Genomic DNA, 17073 nt, shown 5'->3' with positions numbered 1-17073 from the left:
CATGATTCAAAACGATGTGCTTTGGTTTCCTCTCAAAAACCCAAAATGCTATGGGGTCAGACTTCATTTCTAGGAACACCACGCATGCTACCTCACTTCTGACACAACTCTGTTCTGGGTAGGACTGAACGACAAAGCAGAATCAGATCCTGGAAGAATCCCTTCTCAGAAATATCTCTGGATGCAGAGCAAATTATTTGATGTAAATCACCAAGGATTCAGAGACACCCAGGAGCACCCCAAGACCCCCAGGAACACCCCATGGGGACCTAGAGACTCCCAGGAGCACCCCACGGGCCCCCAGAGATCCCCAGGAGCACCCCACAGGCACTCAGGAGACACAAGGACTGCCCACAATCCTCCAGGAGCACCCCAGGGGAACCCCAAGGCTACCCAGAGGCACCTAGCCTAGAACACCCCAAGGCTCCCAGGAGCACAACAAGAACATCCAGCAGCACCCCAAGATGCCCACGAGTATCCTGTGAGCACCTAGAGAAACCCAGGAGCGCCGCAAGACCCCCGGGAACACCCCAAGGGCACCCAGAGACCCCCAGGAGCACAACAAGAACATCCAGCAGCACCCCAAGATCCCCGGGGACACCCCGTGGGCACCCAGAGACCCCCAGGAGCCCCCCAAGAGCACCCGAAGAGCAACGCAAGAACACCAGGAGCACCCTGTGGGCACCCAGAGACACCCAGGAGCACCCCAAGACCCCCAGAACATCCTAGAGGCACCCAGAGACCCTCAGGAACACCCCAGGAGCACTCCAAGGGGACTCGGAGACACCTAGAAGACCCCAACAGCCCAAGGAACAACCCATGGGCACTGAGAGACCCCCGGAGCAAAAGAAGAACCCCCAGAAGCACAGCAAGACCACGAGGAGCGCCCCAGCAACACCACCAGGACCTAGAACCGGCACCTAGAACCGGCACCTAGAACCGGCACCTAGAAGCCCAGGAGCATCCCAAGGCACCCAGCAACGACCCAGGGGCACCTACAGATGCCCCGCAGCACCCCTAGACCGCCAAGACCACCCCAAGACTCCCAAGAGCAGCCTGCGGGCACCCAGAGGGCCCCAGGACCACCCCAAGACCCCCAGGAGCATAGTGGGAGCACACAGAGACCCCCAGGAGCACCGCAAGAACGCCCACAAGTACCCCAAGACCCTCAGGAGCATCCTCTGGGCACCCAGAGACCCCCGGGAGCAGCCCCAGGAGCACCCCAAACGCAGCCCGTAGAGACCTCCCAGTCCTGGAGGCTATTTTTTGATGGACCTTAACATACCTAATGCTTTCCGAGATGAGACTTGCCTGACGTTCAGCCCTCTACCTTGTGATGTGGAGGCCCGGACGGTTTCCTCTGCATCTCCCACGACTTTGCTGTATCTCTCATCGGCTGCACAGACACTCCAACAGAACAGACCCTCAGCGACACCCAAATCCAACTGCAAAACCCACCTCAGTAAGGCTCGGGAACACACCTCCCTTTCCCAACCATCCCCTGGTCCCAAAAGTTTAGAAACCCCTTCTCTTCTCCTGAACTGCCAGCGAAGGAACCCCGCTCCTTCCTGACAGCTCCTGCCCTGGATTTGCACCCCTCAAGCCCCTGTGTCGGCCGCTCCTCGGGAGCTGCTCTGCCCAGCTATGCCCAGGCTTCTGCGAGCACCTCCCACCTTCCCACAGACTCTGACCTCTGCTACAGCCCCACAAAAGAAGTGAAGTCCTGACGCTTATCATCCACGAGGGGCCGGCCGCCAGCCGCATCGCTTCTAGGGACAACATGATACTCTGTGGGCGAAGGCCACGAGCCGTTCCATACGCTGAAAGACACGATGCCTTATGTCCCTGCTGCTTTCTTGAACAACGCTACAACTCCATAGACAGATGCATACAAGATGCTCACCTCAACCCCTGCTAAATAGTCTCACAGTCGCTCCTAGCCAGAGATGATGTCAACAGCTTCTGCAACGGACAGCAAAACTGGTGGAAAAAAACAAGGTTCCATCTTCAATAAAGTCAGGAATTCCAAAACAATACAATGCACCTGTGTCGTGGTTTAACCTGGCAGGCAGCCAAATACCACGCAGCCGCTCACTCACTCCCCCCACCCCCAGCGGGACAGGGAGAGAATCGGAAGGGTAAGAGTGAGAAAAAACTCGTGGGTTGAGATAAAGACAGTTTAATAGAACAGGGAAAAAAAAGAAAAATAATAATGATAATGATAAAATATACAAAATTAGCGATGCACAATGCAATTGCTCACCACCCGCGCTGACCGATAACCAAGTAGCGATCGGTACTTCCTGGATCACGCCTACCCTTCATATACTGAGCATGACGTCACATGGTATGGAATACCCCATTAGCCAGCTGGGCTGGCTGTCCTGATTATGTTCCCTCCCATCTTGTGTACCTAGCTCAGTCAGTAGGCACGGGAGCTGTCCTTGGACTAGGAGGGCACTTAGCAACAACTGAAAACATCAGTGTGTTATCAACATTCTCCTCATACTAAATCCAAAACACAGCACTAGGAAGAAATTTAACCCTATCCCAGCCAAAACCAGGACAGTATCCACCCCTTATTCCATACCATTTACGTCGTGCTTAGGTCTCACATCTTTTTTAATACATTTCAATTAACCACCACTATCTTTCTTTATATATACACACATATATATATATATGCACGCACAGATATCATTCCCTCGGTCTATGGACTATCCCTCTAAAATGTCCACTGAGTTCATTTAGTCCATGACTTTGGGCTCCATCTGTTATAACAGTCTTTCAGGGCCGAAGAGATGGTGTGCGGTGTTGGGCCGTTGCATCCTGAAGCCAGTTCTCATTTCGGTACTGCTGCGCTCGTCCAGTTCTATCATCGTTGCACTTTGCTCGGTTTCATCGGAGTTAGTTCATTCTTCACTAATCTGGGTGATTTTCACTGCTATACCACTGCTATATCATAGAAATAATGACATACAATATCATGTAACAGTTGACATCAAAATTCAGTTCACTGGCTATTTTCACCCAAAATCAAATCCCCTTGAGGTACACACCGGACCTCCCCATCCTTTCGCATCACCCACCAAGTGTACCCAGGTCCTTGAGCAAAAGCAATCCCACGGATGGGTTTTCCCTTGCCAGAGGCAGGAGTAACCCAGACTGTCTTCCCCAGCATATTTCTCATATGCACGACAGGGACTTTATCTCCATCTACAGTACGTAAGAGTCTTGATTGGGCAGGGCCAGCTCGATTGGCAGATCCCCTGGTATTGACTAACCAGGTGGCCTTTGCTAAATGTGTGTCCCAATGTTTGAATGTCCCACCACCCATTGCTCTCAGCGTAGTTTTTAGCAGTCCATTGTATCGTTCGATTTTCCCGGAGGCTGGTGCATGGTAGGGGATGTGATAGATCCACTCAATGCCATGCTCTTTGGCCCAGGTGTCTATGAGGGCGTTTCGGAAGTGAGTCCCGTTGTCTGACTCAATTCTTTCTGGGGTGCCATGTCGCCATAGGACTTGCTTTTCAAGGCCCAGGATGGTGTTCCGGGCAGTGGCATGGGGCACAGGATATGTTTCCAGCCATCCGGTGGTTGCTTCCACCATGGTGAGCACATAGCGCTTACCGTGTCGGGTTTGTGGGAGTGTGATATAATCAATCTGCCAAGCCTCCCCATATTTATATTTCAACCATCGTCCCCCATACCAAAGAGGCTTTACTCGCTTGGCTTGTTTGATTGCAGCGCACGTTTCACATTCGTGGATAACCTGTGCAATAGCGTCCATGGTCAAGTCCACCCCTCGATCACGAGCCCATCTATATGTTGCATCTCTTCCTTGATGGCCTGACGCGTCATGGGCCCACCGAGCTATAAATAATTCACCCTTATGTTGCCAGTCCAAATCCACCTGAGCCACTTCAATCTTTGCAGCCTGGTCCACCTGCTCGTTATTTTGATGTTCCTCAGTAGCCCGACTCTTGGGTACGTGAGCATCTACGTGACGTACTTTTACAGTCAGGTTCTCTACCCGGGCAGCAATATCTTGCCACAACGCGGCAGCCCAGATGGGTTTACCTCTGCGCTGCCAGTTGTTCTGCTTCCATTGCTGCAACCACCCCCACAGGGCATTTGCCACCATCCATGAGTCAGTATAGAGATAAAGTACTGGCCATTTTTCTCGTTCAGCAATGTCCAAGGCCAGCTGGATGGCTTTCACCTCTGCAAACTGACTCGATTCACCTTCTCCTTCAGCAGTTTCTGCAACTTGGCGTATAGGACTCCATACAGCAGCTTTCCATCTCCGATGTTTTCCCACAAGGCGACAGGACCCATCAGTGAACAGAGCATATTGCTTCTCGTTTTCTGGTAGTTTATTATACAGTGGGGCTTCTTCAGCACGAATCACCTCCTCCTCTGTGGATATGTCAAAATCTTTGCCTTCTGGCCAGTTCGTGATCACCTCCAAGATTCCTGGGCGACTGGGGTTTCCTATTCGGGCCCGTTGTGTGATCAGCGCGACCCACTTACTCCACGTAGCATCGGTTGCATGATGTGTGGAGGGGACACTCCCTTTGAACATCCAGCCCAGCACCGGCAGTCGGGGTGCCAGGAGGAGCTGTGCTTCAGTGCCAACCACTTCCGAAGCAGCTTGAATCCCTTCATATGCTGCCAATATCTCCTTCTCAGTTGGAGTGTAGCGGGCCTCGGATCCTCTGTATCCCCGACTCCAGAACCCCAGGGGTCGACCTCGAGTCTCCCCTGGTGCTTTCTGCCAGAGGCTCCAGGTAGGACCATTCTCCCCGGCTGCAGTGTAGAGCACATTCTTTACATCTTGTCCTGCCCGGACTGGCCCAAGGGCTACTGCATGAACTATCTCCTGTTTAATTTGTTCAAAGGCTTGTCGTTGCTCAGGGCCCCATTTGAAGTCGTTCTTCTTCCTGGTCACTTGATAGAGAGGGCTTACGATCTGACTGTAATTTGGAATATGCATTCTCCAAAAACCCACAACACCTAAGAAAGCTTGCGTTTCCTTTTTGTTAGTTGGTGGAGACATGGCTGTTATTTTATTGATCACATCTGTTGGGATCTGACGACGTCCATCTTGCCATTTTATTCCTAAAAACTGGATCTCCTGTGCAGGTCCCTTGACCTTACTTTGTTTTATGGCAAAACCAGATTTCAGAAGGATTTGAATTATTTTCTTCCCTTTCTCAAAAACTTCTTCTGCTGTGTTGCCCCATATGATGATGTCGTCAATGTACTGCAGGTGTTCTGGAGCCTCACCCTGTTCCAGTGCGGTGTGGATCAGTCCATGGCAAATGGTAGGGCTGTGTTTCCACCGCTGGGGCAGTCGGTTCCAGGTGTACTGGACGCCCCTCCAAGTGAAAGCAAACTGTGGCCTGCACTCTGCTGCCAAAGGGATGGAGAAGAAGGCATTAGCAATGTCAATTGTGGCATACCACTTGGCTGCCTTTGACTCCAGTTCGTATTGAAGTTCTAGCATGTCCGGCACGGCAGCACTCAGTGGCGGCGTGACTTCGTTCAGGCCACGGTAATCTACTGTTAGTCTCCACTCTCCATTGGACTTTCGCACTGGCCATATGGGACTGTTGAAGGGTGAGCGAGTCTTGCTGATCACTCCTTGGCTCTCCAGTCGACGAATCAGCTCATGGATGGGGATCAGAGAGTCTCGGTTGGTGCGGTATTGCCGCCGGTGCACTGTTGTGGTAGCGATTGGTACCTGTTGTTCTTCAACCCTCAGCAACCCCACAACAGAAGGATCCTGTGAGAGACCGGGCAAGGTGGACAGCTGTTTAATTTCCTCCGTCTCCAGGGCAGCTATACCAAAAGCCCACCGGTACCCTTTTGGGTCCTTAAAATACCCTCTCCTGAGGTAGTCTATGCCAAGGATGCACGGAGCCTCTGGGCCAGTCACAATGGGGTGCTTCTGCCACTCATTCCCGGTCAGGCTCACTTCGGCCTCCAATACAGTTAACTCTTGGGATCCCCCTGTCACTCCAGAAATACAAATGGGTTCTGCCCCTTTATAGCCTGATGGCATCAGGGTACACTGTGCACCGGTGTCTATGAGAGCCTTATACTCCTGTGGGTCTGATGTGCCAGGCCATCGAATCCACACAGTCCAGTAAACCCGGTTGTCCCTTTCCTCCACCTGGCTGGAGGCAGGGCCCCTCTAGTTCTGGTCATAGTATCCATCTCTCACTTCTTGCAAACGTGAGTCAAGAATTTCTTCATTGCAATTACAATCCAAAGTAAGATCAGCCCTTCTACTCTGTCTGGGGAACTGTTCACTGGAAACTGGACCGTCGTGAGACAGGTTTTTCCTGACAACTGGAGCAGCATTTTTCCTGGGAGAACCCCCTTGTGTGATTGTTTTTCCTTGCAACTCACGTACACGTGCCTCTAGGATGAAGGTAGGTTTTCCATCCCACTGCCTCATGTCCTCTCCGTGGTCACGCAGGTAAAACCACAGGGTGCCCCGTGGTGTGTACTTTCTATATCCTCTCTCTTGAGGAGAAAAACGCTGACTCCTAATGGCTGAGATACTGGTCCGTACAGGTGGGGAATAAGACATATCCTCTTTGAGTTGCTGGACCTCTCGGGATAGTTTCTCTACAGCCGAGACAAGGGAGGAGGAGATAGTTTCTTCAAAATCCCGAAGTCTGCTAACCACCTCATCCACCGTTGGTGCTTCTTCCTCTTTCCAGCACAGTACTGCCAACGAACTGGCATACGATGCTGGTGCGCTCCGTACCAACTTCCGCCACATGGGTCGCGTGCACTGGACGTCATCTGGATCTTTGGGTGTTAGGGGGTCATCCAGGTCACTATAAACCACCTCCAGCACGCCTAGTTCTCTCAGGTACTGGATACCTCTCTCCATAGTGGTCCATTTGCCTAGGCGATATATAACATCTTCCTTGAAGGGATACCTTTCCTTTACGCCTGACAGCAGTCGCCTCCAGAGGCTGAGGACCTGTGTCCCTTTTCCAATTGCTTTGTCAATACCCGCTTCCCTAGCAAGGGATCCCAGTTGTTTGGCCTCCTTCCCCTCTAATTCCAGGCTACTGGCCCCATTATACCAGCATCGGAGCAGCCAGGTAACAATATGCTCGCCTGGACGACGGCCGAAATCTTTCCGCATATCTCGCAACTCATTCAGGGATAAGGATCGGGTGGTTTCCGTCTCGTTTATGAGTTCTTCCTCTTCCTCCTCCCCTCCTCGTGATGGCCCTGCTTTTCCATCATCCTTTTCTACACGACCTGACTTCCGCTTCAAAGATTTCTTCTTCTTTACAGGGGCGACGGATACCAGCGACGGTTGGTCCTCTGGTTCAGCTGTAGTACCCGTCGCGAGGGTTTGGGTAGCTGCAGTGCCTGTTGCGGGGGTTGGGGTAACTGTAGTGACTGTTGCCGGGGTCTGAGTAGCCATAGTGGTTGTTGTGGGGGTTGAAGTAGCCACGGTGCCTGTCGCAGGGGTTTGAGTAGCCACAGTGGTTGCCGTGCGGGTTGAAGGAGCTACAGTGCCTGTCGTGGGGGTTTGAGTAGTCACTGTATCTGTTGCTGGGGTTGATCTCTGGACAGTATTCCTGAATAGTTGTTTAACTCTAAACAAGGCCTGAACCACATTCAGAAGACATAGCAATATGAACATGCTCGTTTGAACATCCCAAGGGTATTCAAAATTCTCAGGGAATATTGTAGACGTCTTCATGAAGAGGATAGAAGAAAAAGGAGTTTCTGAAGATATGGAGGGGAAGGTGAACAAGTGGGAGAAAGTGTCCCATCCTGTCTCCCCCCTAAATTCATCCTCTGAGGTGAAGACGTAAAAAGTGTAATTATTAATAGTTTCCAAAAGATAGCTCCTGAAGAACAGGAACGATGGCAGTGCTGAGTACAGGCTCGTGACCAATAATTTTATCATAACATAAAGCCAGGTCACACAGTATAGCAAAGCAATGACCTTAATCCATTTCCCAGAGATGACCAACCCCACATAAAAACTGATAATCAGCAGTATAGACAGCCAGTAAGGTGCTATATACCACAACTGCAAGAACAGATCCAAAAACTCTGAGAGCAAATAAATCAACATTGTGAACATCGAGTACTAAATTGATATAATGAATGCCTATAACAAATTTGTTTTAACCCGTTCGGGTCAGATGTGTCGTTATCTCAACCCTTCGAGCCCCACGTTGGGCGCCAAAAAGGACTGTCGTGGTTTAACCTGGCAGGCAGCCAAATACCACGCAGCCGCTCACTCACTCCCCCCACCCCCAGCGGGACGGGGAGAGAATCGGAAGGGTAAGAGTGAGAAAAAACTCGTGGGTTGAGATAAAGACAGTTTAATAGAACAGGGAAAAAAAAGAAAAATAATAATGATAATGATAAAATATACAAAATTAGCGATGCACAATGCAATTGCTCACCACCCGCGCTGACCGATAACCAAGTAGCGATCGGTACTTCCTGGATCACGCCTACCCTTCATATACTGAGCATGACGTCACATGGTATGGAATACCCCATTAGCCAGCTGGGCTGGCTGTCCTGATTATGTTCCCTCCCATCTTGTGTACCTAGCTCAGTCAGTAGGCACGGGAGCTGTCCTTGGACTAGGAGGGCACTTAGCAACAACTGAAAACATCAGTGTGTTATCAACATTCTCCTCATACTAAATCCAAAACACAGCACTAGGAAGAAATTTAACCCTATCCCAGCCAAAACCAGGACAACCTGGAAAAAAATAAAAACCAAAACCATATTAGGAACCAAAACCATACATCTTGCCACCTCTGAACACCCAATACAAATTGACCCACCTGGGAAAAAAAAAAAAGAAAAGCTGCATACGAGTCTCCTTTCTGCTCTAGATGCAGCTGAACCTTGCCTGGTCCTGAAGCCCTTAGCTTAAACAGACCCCTCTGCTTCCCTAAATCTCAAAACAAGACTACCCAAATAGCTTAGACAGCTCAAAAGCTGCAATCAACTGAAGCAACAGCAGACCACCGCCTCCAGAGAAGCCCAGCAGCAGCATGAGCTCCCTGAGGAGAGGCTGTAGCTCATCTCCCCCAGGCCCCGCCCACCGCCCTTCCCACAATCCCCTGGGAACGGGCGGGGCCAACCACCAGAGCCATCAAGGCAGCCAGAGGAGCAGCAGGCAGTTTTCTCACCTGCCTTCAGTTTACAGCATGCCAAGCACCAAACAGAGAAAGCCACCCTCACAGCAAACCACCATACCTGCTCTTTTGGAATCAATCCTAGACTCCTTAAGGTTGGAAAAGACCTCTAAGACCATCGAGTCCAACCGTCAACCCAACACCACCACGCCCACTAAACCACGTCCCTAAGCACCTCCTCTACACCTCTTTTAAATACTTCCTGGGTTGGTGACCCAACCACTTCCCTGGGCAGCCTGTTCCAAGGCCTGACCACTCTTTCAGTAAAGAAGTTTTTCCTACAGTTGCAGCTATTGCATCAGCAATGGGACCAGGCAGGGACTTCAACTTACTTTTTCTAGGGCGTAGATAGACAAAGATAGATGTCATCACAAGCGACGCAGGAACAGTAGGTCATTCAACGCAACGAAAATATCATGATTCAAAATGATGTGCTTTGGTTTCCTCTCAAAAACCCAAAATGCTATGGGGTCAGACTTCATTTCTAGGAACACCACGCATGCTACCTCACTTCTGACACAACTCTGTTCTGGGTAGGACTGAACAACAAAGCAGAATTAGATCCTGGAAGAATCCCTTCTCAGAAATATCTCTGGATGCAGAGCAAATTATTTGCTGTAAATCACCAACGATTCAGAGACACCCAGGAGCACCCCAAGACCCCCAGGAACACCCCATGGGGACCTAGAGACTCCCAGGAGCACCCCACGGGCCCCCAGAGATCCCCAGGAGCACCCCACAGGCACTCAGGAGACACAAGGACTGCCCACAATCCTCCAGGAGCACCCCAGGGGAACCCCAAGGCTACCCAGAGGCACCTAGCCTAGAACACCCCAAGGCTCCCAGGAGCACAACAAGAACATCCAGCAGCACCCCAAGATGCCCACGAGTATCCTGTGAGCACCTAGAGAAACCCAGGAGCGCCGCAAGACCCCCGCGAAGACCCCAAGGGCACCCAGAGACCCCCAGGAGCACAACAAGAACATCCAGCAGCACCCCAAGATCCCCGGGGACACCCCGTGGGCACCCAGAGACCCCCAGGAGCACAACAAGAGCACCCGAAGAGCAACGCCAGAACACCAGGAGCACCCTGTGGGCACCCAGAGACACCCAGGAGCACCCCAAGACCCCCAGAACATCCTAGAGGCACCCAGAGACCCTCAGGAACACCCCAGGAGCACTCCAAGGGGACTCAGAGACACCTAGAAGACCCCAAGAGCCCAAGGAACAACCCATGGGCACTGAGAGACCCCCGGAGCAAAAGAAGAACCCCCAGAAGCACAGCAAGACCACGAGGAGCGCCCCAGCAGCACCACCAGGGCCTAGAACCGGCACCTAGAACCGGCACCTAGAACCGGCACCTAGAACCGGCACCTAGAACCGGCACCTAGAACCCCAGGAGTGTCCCAAGGCACCCAGCAACAACCCAGGGGCACCTATAGATGCCCCGCAGCACCCCTAGACCGCCAAGACCACCCCAAGACTCCCAAGAGCATCCTGCGGGCACCCAGAGGGCCCCAGGAGCACCCCAAGACCCCCAGGAGCATAGTGGGAGCACACAGAGACCCCCAGGAGCACCGCAAGAACGCTCAGAAGCACCCCAAGACCCTCAGGAGCATCCTCTGGGCACCCAGAGACCCCCGCGAGCAGCCCCAGGAGCACCCCAAACGCAGCCCGTAGAGACCTCCCAGTCCTGGAGGCGATTTTTTGATGAACCTTAACATACCTAATGCTTTCCGAGATGAGACTTGCCTAACGTTCAGCCCTCTACCTTGTGATGTGGAGGCCCGGACGGTTTACTCTGCATCTCCCACGACTTTGCTGTATCTCCCGTCGGCTGCACAGACACTCCAACAGAACAGACCTCAGCGACACCCAAATCCAACTGCAAAACCCATCTCAGTAAGGCTCGGGAACACACCTCCCTTTCCCAACCATCCCCTGGTCCCAAAAGTTTAGAAACCCCTTCTCTTCTCCTGAACTGCCAGCGAAGGAACCCCGCTCCTTCCTGACAGCTCCTGCCCTGGATTTGCACCCCTCAAGCCCCTGTGTCGGCCGCTCCTCGGGAGCTGCTCTGCCCAGCTATGCCCAGGCTTCTGCGAGCACCTCCCACCTCCCACCTTCCCACAGACTCTGACCTCTGCTACAGCCCCACAAAAGAAGTCAAGTCCTGACGCTTCTCATCCACGAGGGGCCGGCCGCCAGCCGCATCGCTTCTAGGGACAACATGATACTCTGTGGGCGAAGGCCACGAGCCGTTCCATACGCTGAAAGACACGATGCCTTATGTCCCTGCTGCTTTCTTGAACAACGCTACAACTCCATAGACAGATGCATACAAGATGCTCACCTCAACCCCTGCTAAATAGTCTCACAGTCGCTCCTAGCCAGAGATGATGTCAACAGCTTCTGCAATAGACAGCAAAACTGGTGGAAAAAAACAAGGTTCCATCTTCAATAAAGTCAGGAATGCCAAAACAAAACAATGCACCTGGAATAAAATAAAAACCAAAACCAGATTATGAACCAAAACCATACATCTTGCCACCTCTGAACACCCAATACAAATTGACCCACCTGGAAAAAAAAAAAAAAAAAAAGAGAAAAGCTGCATACGAGTCTCCTTTCTGCTCTAGATGCAGCTAAACCTTGCCTGGTCCTGAAGCCCTTAGCTTAAACAGACCCCTCTGCTTCCCTAAATCTCAAAACAAGACTACCCAAATAGCTTAGACAGCTCAAAAGCTGCAATCAACTGAAGCAACAGCAGACCACCGCCTCCAGAGAAGCCCAGCAGCAGCATGAGCTCCCTGAGGAGAGGCTGTAGCTCATCTCCCCCAGGCCCCGCCCACCGCCCTTCCCACAATCCCCTGGGAACGGGCGGGGCCAACCACCAGAGCCATCAAGGCAGCCAGAGGAGCAGCAGGCAGTTTTCTCACCTGCCTTCAGTTTACAGCATGCCAAGCACCAAACAGAGAAAGCCACCCTCACAGCAAACCACCATACCTGCTCTTTTGGAATCAATCCTAGACTCCTTAAGGTTGGAAAAGACCTCTAAGACCATCGAGTCCAACCGTCAACCCAACACCGCCACGCCCACTAAACCACGTCCCTAAGCACCTCCTCTACACCTCTTTTAAATACTTCCAGGGTTGGTGACCCAACCACTTCCCTGGGCAGCCTGTTCCAAGGCCTGACCACTCTTTCAGTAAAGAAGTTTTTCCTACAGTTGCAGCTATTGCATCAGCAATGGGACCAGGCAGGGACTTCAACTTACTTTTTCTAGGGCGTAGATAGACAAAGACAGATGTCACCACAAGCGACGCAGGAACAGTAGATCATTCAACGCAACGAAAATATCATGATTCAAAATGATGTGCTTTGGTTTCCTCTCAAAAACCCAAAATGCTATGGGGTCAGACTTCATTTCTAGGAACACCACGCATGCTACCTCACTTCTGACACAACTCTGTTCTGGGTAGGACTGAACAACAAAGCAGAATTAGATCCTGGAAGAATCCCTTCTCAGAAATATCTCTGGATGCAGAGCAAATTATTTGCTGTAAATCACCAAGGATTCAGAGACACCCAGGAGCACCCCAAGACCCCCAGGAACACCCCATGGGGACCTAGAGACTCCCAGGAGCACCCCACGGGCCCCCAGAGATCCCCAGGAGCACCCCACAGGCACTCAGGAGACACAAGGACTGCCCACAATCCTCCAGGAGCACCCCAGGGGAACCCCAAGGCTACCCAGAGGCACCTAGCCTAGAACACCCCAAGGCTCCCAGGAGCACAACAAGAACATCCAGCAGCACCCCAAGATGCCCACGAGTATCCTGTGAGCACCTAGAGAAACCCAGGAGCGCCGCAAGACCCCCGGGAACACCCCAAGGGCACCCAGAGACCCCCTGGAGCACAACAAGAACATCCAGCAGCACCCCAAGATCCCCGGGGACACCCCGTGGGCACCCAGAGACCCCCAGGAGCACAACAAGAGCACCCGAAGAGCAACGCCAGAACACCAGGAGCACCCTGTGGGCACCCAGAGACACCCAGGAGCACCCCAAGACCCCCAGAACATCCTAGAGGCACCCAGAGACCCTCAGGAACACCCCAGGAGCACTCCAAGGGGACTCAGAGACACCTAGAAGACCCCAAGAGCCCAAGGAACAACCCATGGGCACTGAGAGACCCCCGGAGCAAAAGAAGAACCCCCAGAAGCACAGCAAGACCACGAGGAGCGCCCCAGCAGCACCACCAGGGCCTAGAACCGGCACCTAGAACCGGCACCTAGAACCGGCACCTAGAACCGGCACCTAGAACCGGCACCTAGAACCGGCACCTAGAACCGGCACCTAGAACCGGCACCTAGAACCCCAGGAGTGTCCCAAGGCACCCAGCAACAACCCAGGGGCACCTATAGATGCCCCGCAGCACCCCTAGACCGCCAAGACCACCCCAAGACTCCCAAGAGCATCCTGCGGGCACCCAGAGGGCCCCAGGAGCACCCCAAGACCCCCAGGAGCATAGTGGGAGCACACAGAGACCCCCAGGAGCACCGCAAGAACGCTCAGAAGCACCCCAAGACCCTCAGGAGCATCCTCTGGGCACCCAGAGACCCCCGCGAGCAGCCCCAGGAGCACCCCAAACGCAGCCCATAGAGACCTCCCAGTCCTGGAGGCGATTTTTTGATGAACCTTAACATACCTAATGCTTTCCGAGATGAGACTTGCCTAACGTTCAGCCCTCTACCTTGTGATGTGGAGGCCCGGACGGTTTACTCTGCATCTCCCACGACTTTGCTGTATCTCCCGTCGGCTGCACAGACACTCCAACAGAACAGACCTCAGCGACACCCAAATCCAACTGCAAAACCCATCTCAGTAAGGCTCGGGAACACACCTCCCTTTCCCAACCATCCCCTGGTCCCAAAAGTTTAGAAACCCCTTCTCTTCTCCTGAACTGCCAGCGAAGGAACCCCGCTCCTTCCTGACAGCTCCTGCCCTGGATTTGCAGCCCTCAAGCCCCTGTGTCGGCCGCTCCTCGGGAGCTGCTCTGCCCAGCTATGCCCAGGCTTCTGCGAGCACCTCCCACCTCCCACCTTCCCACAGACTCTGACCTCTGCTACAGCCCCACAAAAGAAGTCAAGTCCTGACGCTTCTCATCCACGAGGGGCCGGCCGCCAGCCGCATCGCTTCTAGGGACAACATGATACTCTGTGGGCGAAGGCCACGAGCCGTTCCATACGCTGAAAGACACGATGCCTTATGTCCCTGCTGCTTTCTTGAACAACGCTACAACTCCATAGACAGATGCATACAAGATGCTCACCTCAACCCCTGCTAAATAGTCTCACAGTCGCTCCTAGCCAGAGATGATGTCAACAGCTTCTGCAATAGACAGCAAAACTGGTGGAAAAAAACAAGGTTCCATCTTCAATAAAGTCAGGAATGCCAAAACAATACAATGCACCTGGAATAAAATAAAAACCAAAACCAGATTATGAACCAAAACCATACATCTTGCCACCTCTGAACACCCAATACAAATTGACCCACCTGGAAAAAAAAAAAAAAAAAAAGAGAAAAGCTGCATACGAGTCTCCTTTCTGCTCTAGATGCAGCTAAACCTTGCCTGGTCCTGAAGCCCTTAGCTTAAACAGACCCCTCTGCTTCCCTAAATCTCAAAACAAGACTACCCAAATAGCTTAGACAGCTCAAAAGCTGCAATCAACTGAAGCAACAGCAGACCACCGCCTCCAGAGAAGCCCAGCAGCACAATGAGCTCCCTGAGGAGAGGCTGTAGCTCATCTCCCCCAGGCCCCGCCCACCGCCCTTCCCACAATCCCCTGGGAACGGGCGGGGCCAACCACCAGAGCCATCAAGGCAGCCAGAGGAGCAGCAGGCAGTTTTCTCACCTGCCTTCAGTTTACAGCATGCCAAGCACCAAACAGAGAAAGCCACCCTCACAGCAAACCACCATACCTGCTCTTTTGGAATCAATCCTAGACTCCTTAAGGTTGGAAAAGACCTCTAAGACCATCGAGTCCAACCGTCAACCCAACACCACCACGCCCACTAAACCACGTCCCTAAGCACCTCCTCTACACGTCTTTTAAATACTTCCAGGGTTGGTGACCCAACCACTTCCCTGGGCAGCCTGTTCCAAGGCCTGACCACTCTTTCAGTAAAGAAATTTTTCCTACAGTTGCAGCTATTGCATCAGCAATGGGACCAGGCAGGGACTTCAACTTACTTTTTCTAGGGCGTAGATAGACAAAGATAGATGTCATCACAAGCGACGCAGGAACAGTAGATCATTCAACGCAACGAAAATATCATGATTCAAAATGATGTGCTTTGGTTTCCTCTCAAAAACCCAAAATGCTATGGGGTCAGACTTCATTTCTAGGAACACCACGCATGCTACCTCACTTCTGACACAACTCTGTTCTGGGTAGGACTGAACAACAAAGCAGAATCAGATCCTGGAAGAATCCCTTCTCAGAAATATCTCTGGATGCAGAGCAAATTATTTGCTGTAAATCACCAAGGATTCAGAGACACCCAGGAGCACCCCAAGACCCCCAGGAACACCCCATGGGGACCTAGAGACTCCCAGGAGCACCCCACGGGCCCCCAGAGATCCCCAGGAGCACCCCACAGGCACTCAGGAGACACAAGGACTGCCCACAATCCTCCAGGAGCACCCCAGGGGAACCCCAAGGCTACCCAGAGGCACCTAGAACACCCCAAGGCTCCCAGGAGCACAACAAGAACATCCAGCAGCACCCCAAGATGCCCACGAGTATCCTGTGAGCACCTAGAGAAACCCAGGAGCGCCGCAAGACCCCCGCGAACACCCCAAGGGCACCCAGAGACCCCCAGGAGCACAACAAGTACATCCAGCAGCACCCCAAGATCCCCGGGGACACCCCATGGGCACCCAGAGACCCCCAGGAGCCCCCCAAGAGCACCCAAAGAGCAACGCAAGAACACCAGGAGCACCCTGTGGGCACCCAGAGACACCCAGGAGCACCCCAAGACCCCCCGAACATCTTATAGGCACCCAGAGACCCTCAGGAACACCCCAGGAGCACTCCAAGGGGACTCGGAGACACCTAGAAGACCCCAAGACCCAAGGAACAACCCACGGGCACTGAGAGACCCCCGGAGCAAAAGAAGAACCCCCAGAAGCACAGCAAGACCACGAGGAGCGCCCCAGCAGCACCACCAGGGCCTAGAGCCGGCACCTAGAGCCGGCACCTAGAACCCCAGGAGCATCCCAAGGCACCCAGCAACAACCCATGGGCACCTATAGATGCCCCGCAGCACCCCTAGACCACCAAGACCACCCCAAGACTCTCAAGAGCATCCTGCGGGCACCCAGAGGGCCCCAGGAGCACCCCAAGACCCCCAGGAGCATACTGGGAGCACACAGAGACCCCCAGGAGCACCGCAAGAACGCCCACAAGCACCCCAAGACCCTCAGGAGCATCCTCTGGGCACCCAGAGACCCCCGCGAGCAGCCCCAGGAGCACCCCAAACGCAGCCCGTAGAGACCTCCCAGTCCTGCAGGCTATTTTTTGATGGACCTTAACATACCTAATGCTTTCCGAGATGAAACTTGCCTGACGTTCAGCCCTCTACCTTGTGATGTGGAGGCCCGGACGGTTTCCTCTGCATCTCCCACGACTTTGCTGTATCTCCCGTCGGCTGCACAGACACTCCAACAGCACAGACCTCAGCGACACCCAAATCCAACTGCAAAACCCATCTCAGTAAGGCTCGGGAACACACCTCCCTTTCCCAACCATCCCCTGGTCCCAAAAGTTTAGAAACCCCTTCTCTTCTCCTGAACTGCC

This window comes from Calonectris borealis, unplaced genomic scaffold (genome assembly GCF_964195595.1).
Source record: "Calonectris borealis unplaced genomic scaffold, bCalBor7.hap1.2 HAP1_SCAFFOLD_43, whole genome shotgun sequence".
NCBI classification, from domain to species: domain Eukaryota; kingdom Metazoa; phylum Chordata; class Aves; order Procellariiformes; family Procellariidae; genus Calonectris; species Calonectris borealis.
Note: the sequence above shows the minus strand (reverse complement) of the source record.